Genomic DNA, 13,033 nt, shown 5'->3' with positions numbered 1-13,033 from the left:
AAAAGGTAGACTTAAAAAAAAAATACATAGGTTTTAATAAAACACAGTAGCTGTACTTACGTGCCCGTGCTTAATTTGCGTTTTCCATCATTTACCGCCTTAAAAAATCTGTTCATGTCTTGCGCCCCCAGAAAGGGCATCTTGCACCCCCAGGGGGTGCGTGCACCCCAGGTGAAGAATCACTAGCTTAGAGATATCTTTCACACCTTGGGTTTATTGTTTTTACTTACGGCTTTTTTTAAAGTGTATGCCATGTGTGCTCTCGGCACCGTGTCGTCGGGAACTCTGACAGCGAGCGGTGCATCACCCAGTGCAGGAGAACTAGCCCCAACGCAGACTTCTGGGGTCACGCCAAATGGCTTCTTTATCCACATCATCTTTTACATGCCCTGCACAGAATTCTCATTGCATGCTGCGACTCAAATTTAATTTAATTCACGGACCTTTGTCCGTTCATTGCTGGTGTGGCAGGGAGGGCACGGCCAGAACCAGTTGGGATATCACCCAACACTTGTTGGCTCTGGCCGGGAATTGAACTCAGGTTCCTGGGATCGTAGTGCCCATGCACTGTGCACTACTCCACCGTGTCTAAATTTATACAATTTGGCTTTTCGCTTGATTGGTTATCCCAGTTCGGAGTGCCTCCATTTGACTACAAATTGCATGATGAAAGATCACTCGAAAATATTATTGAGTGGACCGTATTCCACCATCTAGATAATGGAGAACAATTATGGAGAAGCTCCGAGTTTGATCTGTGGAGTCTTGGTTGTTCTGCAGGATCGCTGGTGGAGGTGTCACTTTGCTGCCAGGAAATGATCCGGATGGATCTGACTCCCACGGAATAATTAGGGCATCACTTTTGACAAATTACACAAAGAAATGAAATTAATTGAGCACAGGCACTGTTGCAAGGCATGTCAAAGCTCACCCAATGAAGATTTTAATTGATCCCAGCTGTAGCATATGCAAAACTCCAGCACAAACAGAAATGATTGATGATGGTAATAATAATAGCAATCATCTGCTGAGCAATAGAGCCCCCTTCGCCAGAAGGCAATGTGGTGTGAGCACTGCTCACAATCGCAATGTGTGAGAGTTCAAATCGGAGTCTGGGTTCATATCAGGCCATCATCCTTCCAGGGTCAATAACACGAGTAACACTATGCAGTTAGTCACTAGTTGTCGTAAATAGCCTGGCTCCCAACGTGGGAATGTGGAGTTCCAACATGAGCTAGATCAATGCCACTCCAATGCTCATTTCGGAATGCAAGCTGTCTTACATTGACTTACAAGGTTAGAGAATAAGTGGTGGAAGTAAAAATTGATGAGAAACCACAGCCGTGTGTACAGGGACCAAACATCCTTCATTTACGAAGGGTTAAATAATGAGGCTGGACCTCACATTATCCACTTTCTTTGAGGTCCTTGGAACCCCATTTAATCAAGCTCAATCATGCGTACTGCAAAGTTATGCACAGCAGCTACGCTCTGAACCAAAGTCCACAGGCAAGCAAGGTTGAAACTCCTTCAAAACCCACCGTAGTAACGATCTCACTGCCACCTTCCTTTCATGGGCTCGAGCAATCTAACCACCGGTCGGCGCACGATGCATTCTCAGAGCCATGAAAGTCGGCCACACGAGGCTCCTGCAGCAGCACCAGGAGCTTCCTGCTTGCAAGCCACGCACGGCAAGCGGATACTTTGAGAACGCTGAGCAAGGCGCGCCGCCGGCTTTGAACAATCTCTCCCAAAGCATCCGCCTAATTAGAACGCCTCGTACGGCTGGAATGTAATTACATTCCTTAATTGCGTTTAATCGCTCATTTTGCGACGGTGTATTAACTTTTTTCCCTCCCCCACCAATTTTTTTTTATCAGCGGCCCATTTCTTGCCTTTTTAAACTACCCACAGTCGCCTACAACGGTTTGCACCGAGACGATTTTACGCCACATTGAAATAAATAAAAACTTAACGCGCGAAATTCCACGTTAATATCACGAGACACCTGGCTGTAATAACCAATAAATGCCAGTGGGCAACACAAATCTCTGGCGAGTTTAAGCGCGGGGCGGGGCGGGGGGGCTTCAAACGGGAAGCCCCCCGCGGCCGTGGCGTGTGCGGGGCAGCCTCTGGCGTTCATCGCCGCGTCCATGCACAATGACGGGACACCTCCGTCGGTCGGCACGGGCAGCCAGGCTTCTCTCAATCCCACGGTCGAGACGTCGTCGTGGCCCGAGGGGCGTCGATGGCAGGCGCTAAATATCTGTGAGGTTCCCACTGCGTTACCTTCACTCTCCCTAAGTATCCCTCCGATGCGTTGAATGTAAAGCCAATGATGTACTCGACGTGGTGATAGGGACAATAATGGTTTTGGCAGCTTTAGTCTCTGAGATTGCACTTTACTCCAGACTCAAAGTAGTGTGGGATCACGGTGTTTCTCCAGTCGTGGCCCTGAGATAGTGGTGGAAATTCAATGAGCTAGTGGGTGGCAGCAGAAGACGAGGCCTGCCCCAGCGGTCTCTCGCCAATTCTGGCAAATCGCTTGATGCAGCTGGTTGTTGTAATCACCCGAAAACATTGTGCTCAAATTTTTGATGTTGGGGGTTTACTCTCCAACACACCGGTGTGCTGAACTAGTAACTAATTGGCACGTTTTGTTTACGTGACAAACCTTACTAATTGGCTGTGTCGGGTGGCGCTAAGTTAATGACACATTTATATTTATGCCAACTAACCCATAAAACCTTTATTATCAGTCTCCCACTGTCTGCATAGACTCACACACAGAGATCTACAGACTCACAGAGACACCAACAGACTGACACAGAGACCCACAGATCTGCCCCAACAGTCTCCCGCCATGCGCTCTTTAATTTTCCCCTCGGTCGCTGGACTCGTGAAAGACCACTCCAGTACCCGTCTTGTTTACACGCTTCATGCTACTCCCGTCCCACCCAGCTCAGCCGTTTGTGCCTCATCATACCCTCATCATCCCCACCACACTCGGCTGTCCACGCGTTCCCCTTCCCGACTTGTGCATCACTTTTACTGTCGTGTGTCCAGAAATTCTGAACATCCATCTCGGACACTTGTGCTCTAATGCCATCAGCTTCTTTGCGGACTGCTGAGTCGAGGTGCAGCTCTCTGACCCACACAGCGGCACGAGGCAGCACTCCGGCCTCAAACGCCCTTCCCTTGACGCTCACGCCCGCTTCTCTGTGGTCTCACAAACGTGGTTTGTATAGCTCAATAATTCCACGTTACTTAAAGCTAGAGCAGAGGCACTTAAGAGACATACAAACCACCTAAACGAATGTACACACTCTTTAAATGTATTGCCATAGTTAATCCTACATGTTCTATACGTACGTATTAAAAAGACTTAAACTTGGCATTATTATTTTTTTCTCGGCACTTTACATTGTGGACTTTTGTATGTACGTTGAACTTCTTTCACACCGTACGTAGCCAACCATGCTCAGAGGAGGTGCGGAGGAACTGACAACAAACTAAATACAAAAAGGCGTTCTAAAGAAATTCGTTTTCAATTCTAGATTTAAGTTGTATTTTTGCCCTTTCCTCCGCTGCTTTATTCACTGAGACTCCCTGAACACGACCGTATTTGTCACGATTAGTGGGTAAGGAAAGTGTAACTTTCCGAATCTTATACTTTCTTACGTGCGTGTGGGGGGGGGGGGGAGCGGTAGTGTAGCAGTTAGTGCGCTGTGCTACGAACCTGGCGACCCAAATACGATTCCCGCTCATGGCCAACATCTGTAACGATTATCTGAACCAGTCTTGGGCCTTCCCTAGGTCGATTCAGCCTCAAATGAGTACCCGGTGCGATGTGTAAACATCGCCACTAGGGAGACAAAGGTGGCTGAGCGTGGTGTTGGCCACCCACTCCCTTGTGTGCCGTGTCGGCCTTCATAGGTGCTCGCTTACAGCACTTTCCCCAAAGTATGTTAAGGCTACACACGGGGGTCTGTGTTTGTCTTGCCATATAACAATAGTGTCATCTCGTCAATGGATTAGGGGGCATGAATCCCCGAATCATCAACCCTCACTGACCCCCCCCCCCCCCGTCATCCATACGCTTTATTAATACAAATTGTGTTGCAATCGCTGAAAAAATGCATCCAAATTGCCTCTCATTTAATTAAGAGACGCTCAATTAAAGTGAAATGTGAATAGCGATAAAAGAGCAAGAGAAGTCATAACAGAAGCTTAAAACAAATAACCGTCTCTGGGTTAGCTGGGTCTGAAGCCAACAGCCTCGGTGCCTCTGGAAATGGAGCGGAGAGGTCGGTTCAAATGCAAGTTGGAATTGTCGATCACGGAATTCTGTTGTTACATGCACGTGTTTAACTTTTCACGTGTTTAACTTTTCACGTATTCAACTTTTCACGTGTTTGACTTTTCACGTGTTTAACTTTTCACGTGTTTAACTTTTCACATGTTTAACTTTTCACGTGTTTAACTTTTCACGTATTCAACTTTTCACGTGTTCAACTTTTCACGTGTTTAACGTTTCACGTGTTTAACTTTTCACGTGTTTAACTTTTCACGTGTTCAACTTTTCACGTGTTTAACGTTTCACGTGTTTAACTTTTCACGTATTCAACTTTTCACGTGTTTAACTTTTCACGTGTTCAACGTTTCACGTATTCAACTTTTCACGTGTTTAACTTTTCACGTGTTTAACTTTTCACGTGTTTAACTTTTCACGTGTTTAACTTTTCACGTGTTTAACTTTCACGTGTTTAGCTTTTCACGTGTTTAACGTTTCACGTGTTTAACTTTTCACGTGTTTAACTTTCACGTGTTTAACTTTTCACGTGTTTGACTTTTCACGTGTTTAACTTTTCACGTGTTTAACTTTCACGTGTTTCACTTTTCACGTGTTTAACTTTTCACGTGTTCAACTTTTCACGTGTTTAACGTTTCACGTGTTTAACTTTTCACGTGTTTAACTTTTCACGTGTTTAACTTTTCACGTGTTTGACTTTTCACGTGTTTGACTTTTCACGTGTTCGACTTTTCACGTGTTTAACTTTCACGTGTTCAGATTTTCACGTGTTTAACCTGTCACGTGTTTAATCTTTTCACGTGTTTAACCTTTCACGTGTTTAACTTATCACGTGTTTAACTTTTCACGTGTTTAACTTTCACGTGTTTAACTTTTCACGTGTTTAACTTTTCACGTGTTTGACTTTTCACGTGTTTAACTTTTCACGTGTTTAACGTTTCACGTGTTTAACTTTTCACGTGTTTGACTTTTCACGTGTTTAACGTTTCACGTGTTTAACTTTTCACGTGTTTAACTTTCACGTGTTTAACTTTTCACGTGTTTAACTTGTCACGTGTTTAACTTGTCACGTGTTTAACTTTTCACGTGTTTAACTTTTCACGTGTTTAACTTTTCACGTGTTTGACTTTTCACGTGTTCAACTTTTCACGTGTTTAACTTTTCACATGTTTAACTTTTCACCTGTTTAACTTTTCACCTGTTTAACTTTTCACGTGTTTAACTTTTCACATGTTTAACTTTTCACGTGTTCGACTTTTCACGTGTTCAACTTTTCACGTGTTTAACTTTTCACATGTTTAACTTTCACGTGTTTAACTTTTCACGTGTTTAACTTTTCACGTGTTTAACTTTTCACGTGTTTAACTTTTCACGTGTTTGACTTTTCACGTGTTTGACTTTTCACGTGTTCAACTTTTCACGTGTTTAACTTTTCACGTGTTTGACTTTTCACGTGTTTAACTTTTCACGTGTTTAACTTTTCACGTGTTTAACTTTTCACGTGTTCAACGTTTCACGTGCTTAACTTTTCACGTGTTTAACTTTTCACGTGTTTAACTTTCACGTGTTTAACTTTTCACGTGTTCAACTTTTCACGTGTTTAACTTTTCACGTGTTTAACTTTTCACGTATTCAACTTTTCACGTGTTTGACTTTTCACGTGTTTAACTTTTCACGTGTTTAACTTTTCACATGTTTAACTTTTCACGTGTTTAACTTTTCACGTATTCAACTTTTCACGTGTTCAACTTTTCACGTGTTTAACGTTTCACGTGTTTAACTTTTCACGTGTTTAACTTTTCACGTGTTCAACTTTTCACGTGTTTAACGTTTCACGTGTTTAACTTTTCACGTATTCAACTTTTCACGTGTTTAACTTTTCACGTGTTCAACGTTTCACGTATTCAACTTTTCACGTGTTTAACTTTTCACGTGTTTAACTTTTCACGTGTTTAACTTTTCACGTGTTTAACTTTTCACGTGTTTAACTTTCACGTGTTTAGCTTTTCACGTGTTTAACGTTTCACGTGTTTAACTTTTCACGTGTTTAACTTTCACGTGTTTAACTTTTCACGTGTTTGACTTTTCACGTGTTTAACTTTTCACGTGTTTAACTTTCACGTGTTTCACTTTTCACGTGTTTAACTTTTCACGTGTTCAACTTTTCACGTGTTTAACGTTTCACGTGTTTAACTTTTCACGTGTTTAACTTTTCACGTGTTTAACTTTTCACGTGTTTGACTTTTCACGTGTTTGACTTTTCACGTGTTCGACTTTTCACGTGTTTAACTTTCACGTGTTCAGATTTTCACGTGTTTAACCTGTCACGTGTTTAATCTTTTCACGTGTTTAACCTTTCACGTGTTTAACTTATCACGTGTTTAACTTTTCACGTGTTTAACTTTCACGTGTTTAACTTTTCACGTGTTTAACTTTTCACGTGTTTGACTTTTCACGTGTTTAACTTTTCACGTGTTTAACGTTTCACGTGTTTAACTTTTCACGTGTTTGACTTTTCACGTGTTTAACGTTTCACGTGTTTAACTTTTCACGTGTTTAACTTTCACGTGTTTAACTTTTCACGTGTTTAACTTGTCACGTGTTTAACTTGTCACGTGTTTAACTTTTCACGTGTTTAACTTTTCACGTGTTTAACTTTTCACGTGTTTGACTTTTCACGTGTTCAACTTTTCACGTGTTTAACTTTTCACATGTTTAACTTTTCACCTGTTTAACTTTTCACCTGTTTAACTTTTCACGTGTTTAACTTTTCACATGTTTAACTTTTCACGTGTTCGACTTTTCACGTGTTCAACTTTTCACGTGTTTAACTTTTCACATGTTTAACTTTCACGTGTTTAACTTTTCACGTGTTTAACTTTTCACGTGTTTAACTTTTCACGTGTTTAACTTTTCACGTGTTTGACTTTTCACGTGTTTGACTTTTCACGTGTTCAACTTTTCACGTGTTTAACTTTTCACGTGTTTGACTTTTCACGTGTTTAACTTTTCACGTGTTTAACTTTTCACGTGTTTAACTTTTCACGTGTTCAACGTTTCACGTGCTTAACTTTTCACGTGTTTAACTTTTCACGTGTTTAACTTTCACGTGTTTAACTTTTCACGTGTTCAACTTTTCACGTGTTTAACTTTTCATGTGTTTAACTTTCACGTGTTTAACTTTTCACGTGTTTAACTTTTCACGTGTTTAACTTTTCACGTGTTTAACTTTTCACGTGTTTAACTTTCACGTGTTTAACTTTCACGTGTTTAACTTTTCACGTGTTTAACTTTCACGTGTTTAACTTTTCACGTGTTTAACTTTTCACGTGTTTAACTTTCACGTGTTTAACTTTTCACGTGTTTAACTTTCACGTGTTTAACTTTTCACGTGTTTAACTTTTCACGTGTTTAACTTTCACGTGTTTAACTTTTCACGTGTTTAACTTTCACGTGTTTAACTTTTCACGTGTTTAACTTTTCACGTGTTTAACTTTCACGTGTTTAACTTTCACGTGTTTAACTTTTCACGTGTTTAACTTTCACGTGTTTAACTTTTCACGTGTTTAACTTTTCACGTGTTTAACTTTTCACGTGTTTAACTTTTCACGTGTTTAACTTTTCACGTGTTTAACTTTTCACGTGTTTAACTTTTCACGTGTTTAACTTTCACGTGTTTAACTTTTCACGTGTTTAACTTTTCACGTGTTTAACTTTTCACGTGTTTAACTTTTCACGTGTTCAACTTTTCACGTGTTTAACTTTTCATGTGTTTAACTTTCACGTGTTTAACTTTTCACGTGTTTAACTTTCACGTGTTTAACTTTTCACGTGTTTAACTTTTCACGTGTTTAACTTTCACGTGTTTAACTTTCACGTGTTTAACTTTTCACGTGTTTAACTTTCACGTGTTTAACTTTTCACGTGTTTAACTTTTCACGTGTTTAACTTTCACGTGTTTAACTTTTCACGTGTTTAACTTTCACGTGTTTAACTTTTCACGTGTTTAACTTTTCACGTGTTTAACTTTTCACGTGTTTAACTTTCACGTGTTTAACTTTTCACGTGTTTAACTTTCACGTGTTTAACTTTTCACGTGTTTAACTTTTCACGTGTTTAACTTTCACGTGTTTAACTTTCACGTGTTTAACTTTTCACGTGTTTAACTTTCACGTGTTTAACTTTTCACGTGTTTAACTTTTCACGTGTTTAACTTTTCACGTGTTTAACTTTTCACGTGTTTAACTTTTCACGTGTTTAACTTTTCACGTGTTTAACTTTTCACGTGTTTAACTTTCACGTGTTTAACTTTTCACGTGTTTAACTTCTACTTTGTTGTCCTTCCCCACACCTGTTGTCCCCCCCCCCCGCACCTCCAATTAGCTCGGTTGGCTACGTACGGTGCGAAAGAAGTTCAACATACACACATACATACCCGCAACCACAGCCACAATTGTCAATTTATATAACCGTGAATTTGGAAGCGTAATTTATCCTCTCCTTGGCCACATTTTCACCATTGCTGTTCTTTGTTGCTCTCTATCATTCCGTCGTTTTGTTCGAGTTAGATGGGGTTGTTTAGTTGAACCTTCCATGTAACTTCCTCTGTGATGTCACACCATGTAACTTCCTCTGTGACGTCACACCATGTACCTTCCTCTGTGACGTCACAACATGTAACTTCCTCTGTGACGTCCCACCATTGCCACGCAAGCCGAGGTTTTGCATTCGGAGCTCATCGGTTTGTCTCAGGTTATGATCAAATTATTTGCATGGTTTGCTACGCACGATGCAAAAACAAGTTAAAAATAACATACATTACAAATGTCCTGTGCCGATGTTAAGAACCCCCAAGTTTGACTTGGAGTTATCCAAGGCGTGAGTGGGTACAGGCCAGTATGTTACGCAACGAACATACTGACACAGCCAACCTACTTGAGAATTGGATTTAAAGTGCATTAATTACCGAAGGTAACGTGTATCTCGACAACCTTGATGTGCCGTGCAAATTTAATAAATCGGCAACATCTGCACCACCACCGCAACCATAGAGAGAGGTGACATTGGAGGTAAGTGCATATAAACGTGGCAATTTACAAACATTGGCCCAGGGCTAATTTCACACGTCAAGAGCATTTCATGAGCGCCGCCGACATCGTGCGATCAAAGTTTGGGCAATCATCCTAAACTGGGTATTTGGCCTCCTCTTTCATGCTGGCCAGACGCCTCAGAAGAGTTGGCCATCGTCACAGGATCGCGGCCGCCCTGCGATGTTCTAACGAGGGCCAAGCATGGCTCGTTTTATTTTGCCGATGCTCCGTGGGGCTCGAACCCTTCCTGCCCTCTCCAACCCGAGGGAAGTAATCGAAACATCATGGAAACCTGTACGCCAGGTCACTGTTGCAAACGGGACTATCCCGGTCTCTCGAGTTCTCACCCTGTTGAAACGAAGTCAACTCGAAACTGGGGACTTACACAACACAGCTGTGCAGCTGATTTTGGCAAGAGACGCGATGATTTACCGCGAGTTTAACCCTGAAGAGATGAATGGAGTTCAAAAGAGCAAACAAACACCTTGTGAAAGACCCAATGCAGAAGATCCCCGCGTTTGATCTCCACGAAGCTAATGGTCAACCTTAAGCTGCATCCGTACACACCATGGTAGATGCGGATACCTGATGTTAAAAAATGTTAAATGAATAACTCTATAATGTGCAACTGTGGCCATCCAGAACACACCGTCCAACGAATAATGACGCAATGCCCCGATCCACAAATACGAAGGAGACATCGCAGCGATACACTCCGCTGATCCTGACACCGTTGTCTGGTTTCACCACCTGAATGTGACATTGTAGTTGTTGCTCTGCATATACAGTGAGGGAAAAAAGTATTCGATCCCCTGCTGATTTTGTACGTTTGCCCACTGACAAAGAAATGATCAGTCTATAATTTTAATGGTAGGTTTATTTGAAACCTTAATGACTTGGAGAAGATCTGCAAAGAGGAGTAGGACAAAATCCTTCCTGAGATGTGTGCAAACCTGGTGGCCAACTACAAGAAAAGTCTGACCTCTGATTGCCAAAAAGGGTTTTACCACCAAGTACTAAGTCATGTTTTGCAGAGAGGTCAAATACTTATTTCCCTCATTAAAATGCAAATCAATTTATAACATTTTGACATGCGTTTTTCTGGATTTTGTTGTTATTTTGTCTCTCACTGTTCAAATAAACCTACCATTAAAATTAAAGACTGATCATTTATTTTTCAGTGGGCAATCATACAAAATCAGCAGGGGATCAAATACTTTTTTCCCTCACTGTATGTGGGCCTGCTTGGTGCTAGCTCAGCTCAGTATGGCTGCCATGCGAATCTGATCAAATTCACAACTCGATAGACTCACAAATTGGGTTAGCCTGCTGCTCTCCATTGGTCACGAGAACGCGTCAGGTTTTCAATTTTAGTTTCCTAATGCCTTAGGACTCGGCCAGTTTCACGGATAGCAGGGCCGCGGGTAACCATGGAGCTGGTGATAAAGGACTAGACTAAGATTAGGCTTGGGTGTTATGTTCTCATTTGGTGTTCCGTCCTCTTAAATGCTCCAGCAGTTCCTCATAAGATACAGCAGGACGATAAATATATTGCCAAGTGGATTAGCGGTGTCTTTGAAACTTGGATATCTACACGTTTTCATCCATGTGTCGCACATCACACGTCAATTAGTGCAGCTGGACTTTGAAGCAAATCTGGAGAGAAGGGGGATATAAAATAGCTTCCATTAAAGGGTCCTTTCAGGTGTGATTGAAGCAGGCCCCCGAATGTAATTGCACGCGGTGCATCTCGCTCACAAAGGCGCATCCAGCTCGTTCCCACACAGGCCTGCGCCAATATCACGAGGAGAGGAGCTGATGCATCGCACAAATCGCAACTTAAAACGATGAGCATCTCCTTCATTTAGCATTCCACGGGCTTCGTTGATTTCTTTAAAATCTAAATAACAAAGTGTTTTTTTTTGTTTATCTCCTCAGGGTTCCTTGATGCTCATTTTAATTCGACTACGCTATTAAGCGATTGCTGCCGGCATTAAACATTTAACCGTGACTTATCCGCCCGGGCGATGGTGACAAGTGCCTTTATGAGTGGGATTGGCGGATAACAATGCGATGAGATTGTGGACTATTGGCAAGCTGAAACAATGGTGCAAATGTATTAACTTCCCCCTTGCCTCTGTCTACCCAGAAACATAAAGAGATTCACCACAGTCAGTCAATAAAGCACATCACGTGTGGTGGAGTGAAGTGTAGCTACTCACTTTACCCAACCACCTCTTCCAAGATGTCTGACCAGCATGGAAATGTAGGCCACACAACTTAGGGCTCCCTCTAGTGGAAGCCATTCTGCCAGCAGGGATTTGAGTGAGCAATTGCAGGGCTGCGCCTTTACCTTTTACTCTAAAGGCACCACCGGTGGTATGATGTGAATTCCCTCGCCTGGTATACAGGAGGTCGTGGGTTCGACCCGAACCCCTGTATATATTTAGAGTTTGCATGTTCTCCCCGTGGTCACGTAGTTTTTTTCTCCCGGTGCTATGGTTTTTCCCTCCACATTTATAAACGTGCGTTTTAGAGTAATTGGCTGCTATAAATTTCCCCATGATGAGCCACTTCTTTGAGCTATTGGTCAGGTCACTTCTGAATAAGAGCTATATAGCTGAGTGGGCCTTACCTGGTAAAATACAATTTTTTGTTTAGTTTAACTCAAAGATGCAAGTTCGCAGGATAGGGATTAAGCTGTGCCTACAATCCCTCAGCATTTGAAATAAAGAAGTTCCACCTTGTGGGAAGCTGGTTACGCGACAGATAGACTGGTCCTCGCCATAACAACGTGGAAATCCACCTCCCGGTGTTGAATTTGTGCTCTCGAGCACTAATTAATTATCCACGGGCGCTCTGATTTAGTCACGTGTAAAATACTCGATGAACAAATTAGCCTCGCTAATTAAAGTCTCAACAACAACAATTTACATTTATAATGCGCCCACAATGCACCGAACGTCTCAAGAGAGCAGAATTCACGGAGCCGTTGCTAACTGCAGGTGCCCCCTATTTAACCTGTGCCAAGAGATCCGCTGAGCCTTGCAGCCTCCCCGTTTCATCAAGGGCCCTCCGTTACTGAAGACGCACCGTGCGCGTCACACCGCGCGCGTCACACCGCTGACTCTCCGCTGGTTTTCATCTTTCCTTCGGTCGCCCGGGTGGGGAGGGGGGGGCAGGGGGTTTGGGTTTGAGACAAAGCACCAAACGGAGTTTTTCACTCCATCCATCGCTCATTGGTCTGGTCATCACGACGTGGAAAATGAGGAGAGGCTCAGTGGGGTGACTCCAGGTTGCTGCGTTCGAGCCCTCGTGCTCCCCCGCCGAGGTTAAAAATCTCTGCTTTCGAGTGGTGAAATGAGGCCGATGGTCTCGGTTCAGCCCGCCAATGACTGCGCCATAAATATAGAATACAACAGCTGTCGGCTTTCCAGTGAATTGGGTTTAATACAACTCTGAGTTTCTTAATGTCGTGATGGCTGCATGGTAAAACATCATTTGGAAAACAGCGTGAATCGGAGCAGCGGATAACGCCTGTGGAAGAGAGATTGATTGAGGTAGACAGCGGAAGTTATTGTACGTTGTTGTCATCGCTGTCTGGACCGTGCTGGGTGGGGTGTGGTGCGCT

The 13,033-nt window shown here is 42.5% G+C and overlaps 1 protein-coding gene across 1 annotated transcript in view; it reads right to left on the bottom strand.

Moving 5' to 3' along the window:
- Positions 1 to 13,033, bottom strand: part of ACAD8 (acyl-CoA dehydrogenase family member 8) — a 597,193-nt gene that overhangs the window by 488,471 nt on the left and 95,689 nt on the right. The gene's annotated exons all lie outside the window — the stretch shown is intronic.

This window comes from Petromyzon marinus, chromosome 32 (assembly GCF_048934315.1).
Source record: "Petromyzon marinus isolate PM22_M1 ecotype Great Lakes invasive population chromosome 32, UKy_Petmar_22M1.pri1.0, whole genome shotgun sequence".
NCBI lineage: Eukaryota > Metazoa > Chordata > Hyperoartia > Petromyzontiformes > Petromyzontidae > Petromyzon > Petromyzon marinus.
Note: the sequence above shows the minus strand (reverse complement) of the source record. Positions and strands in the feature narration are given on the sequence as shown.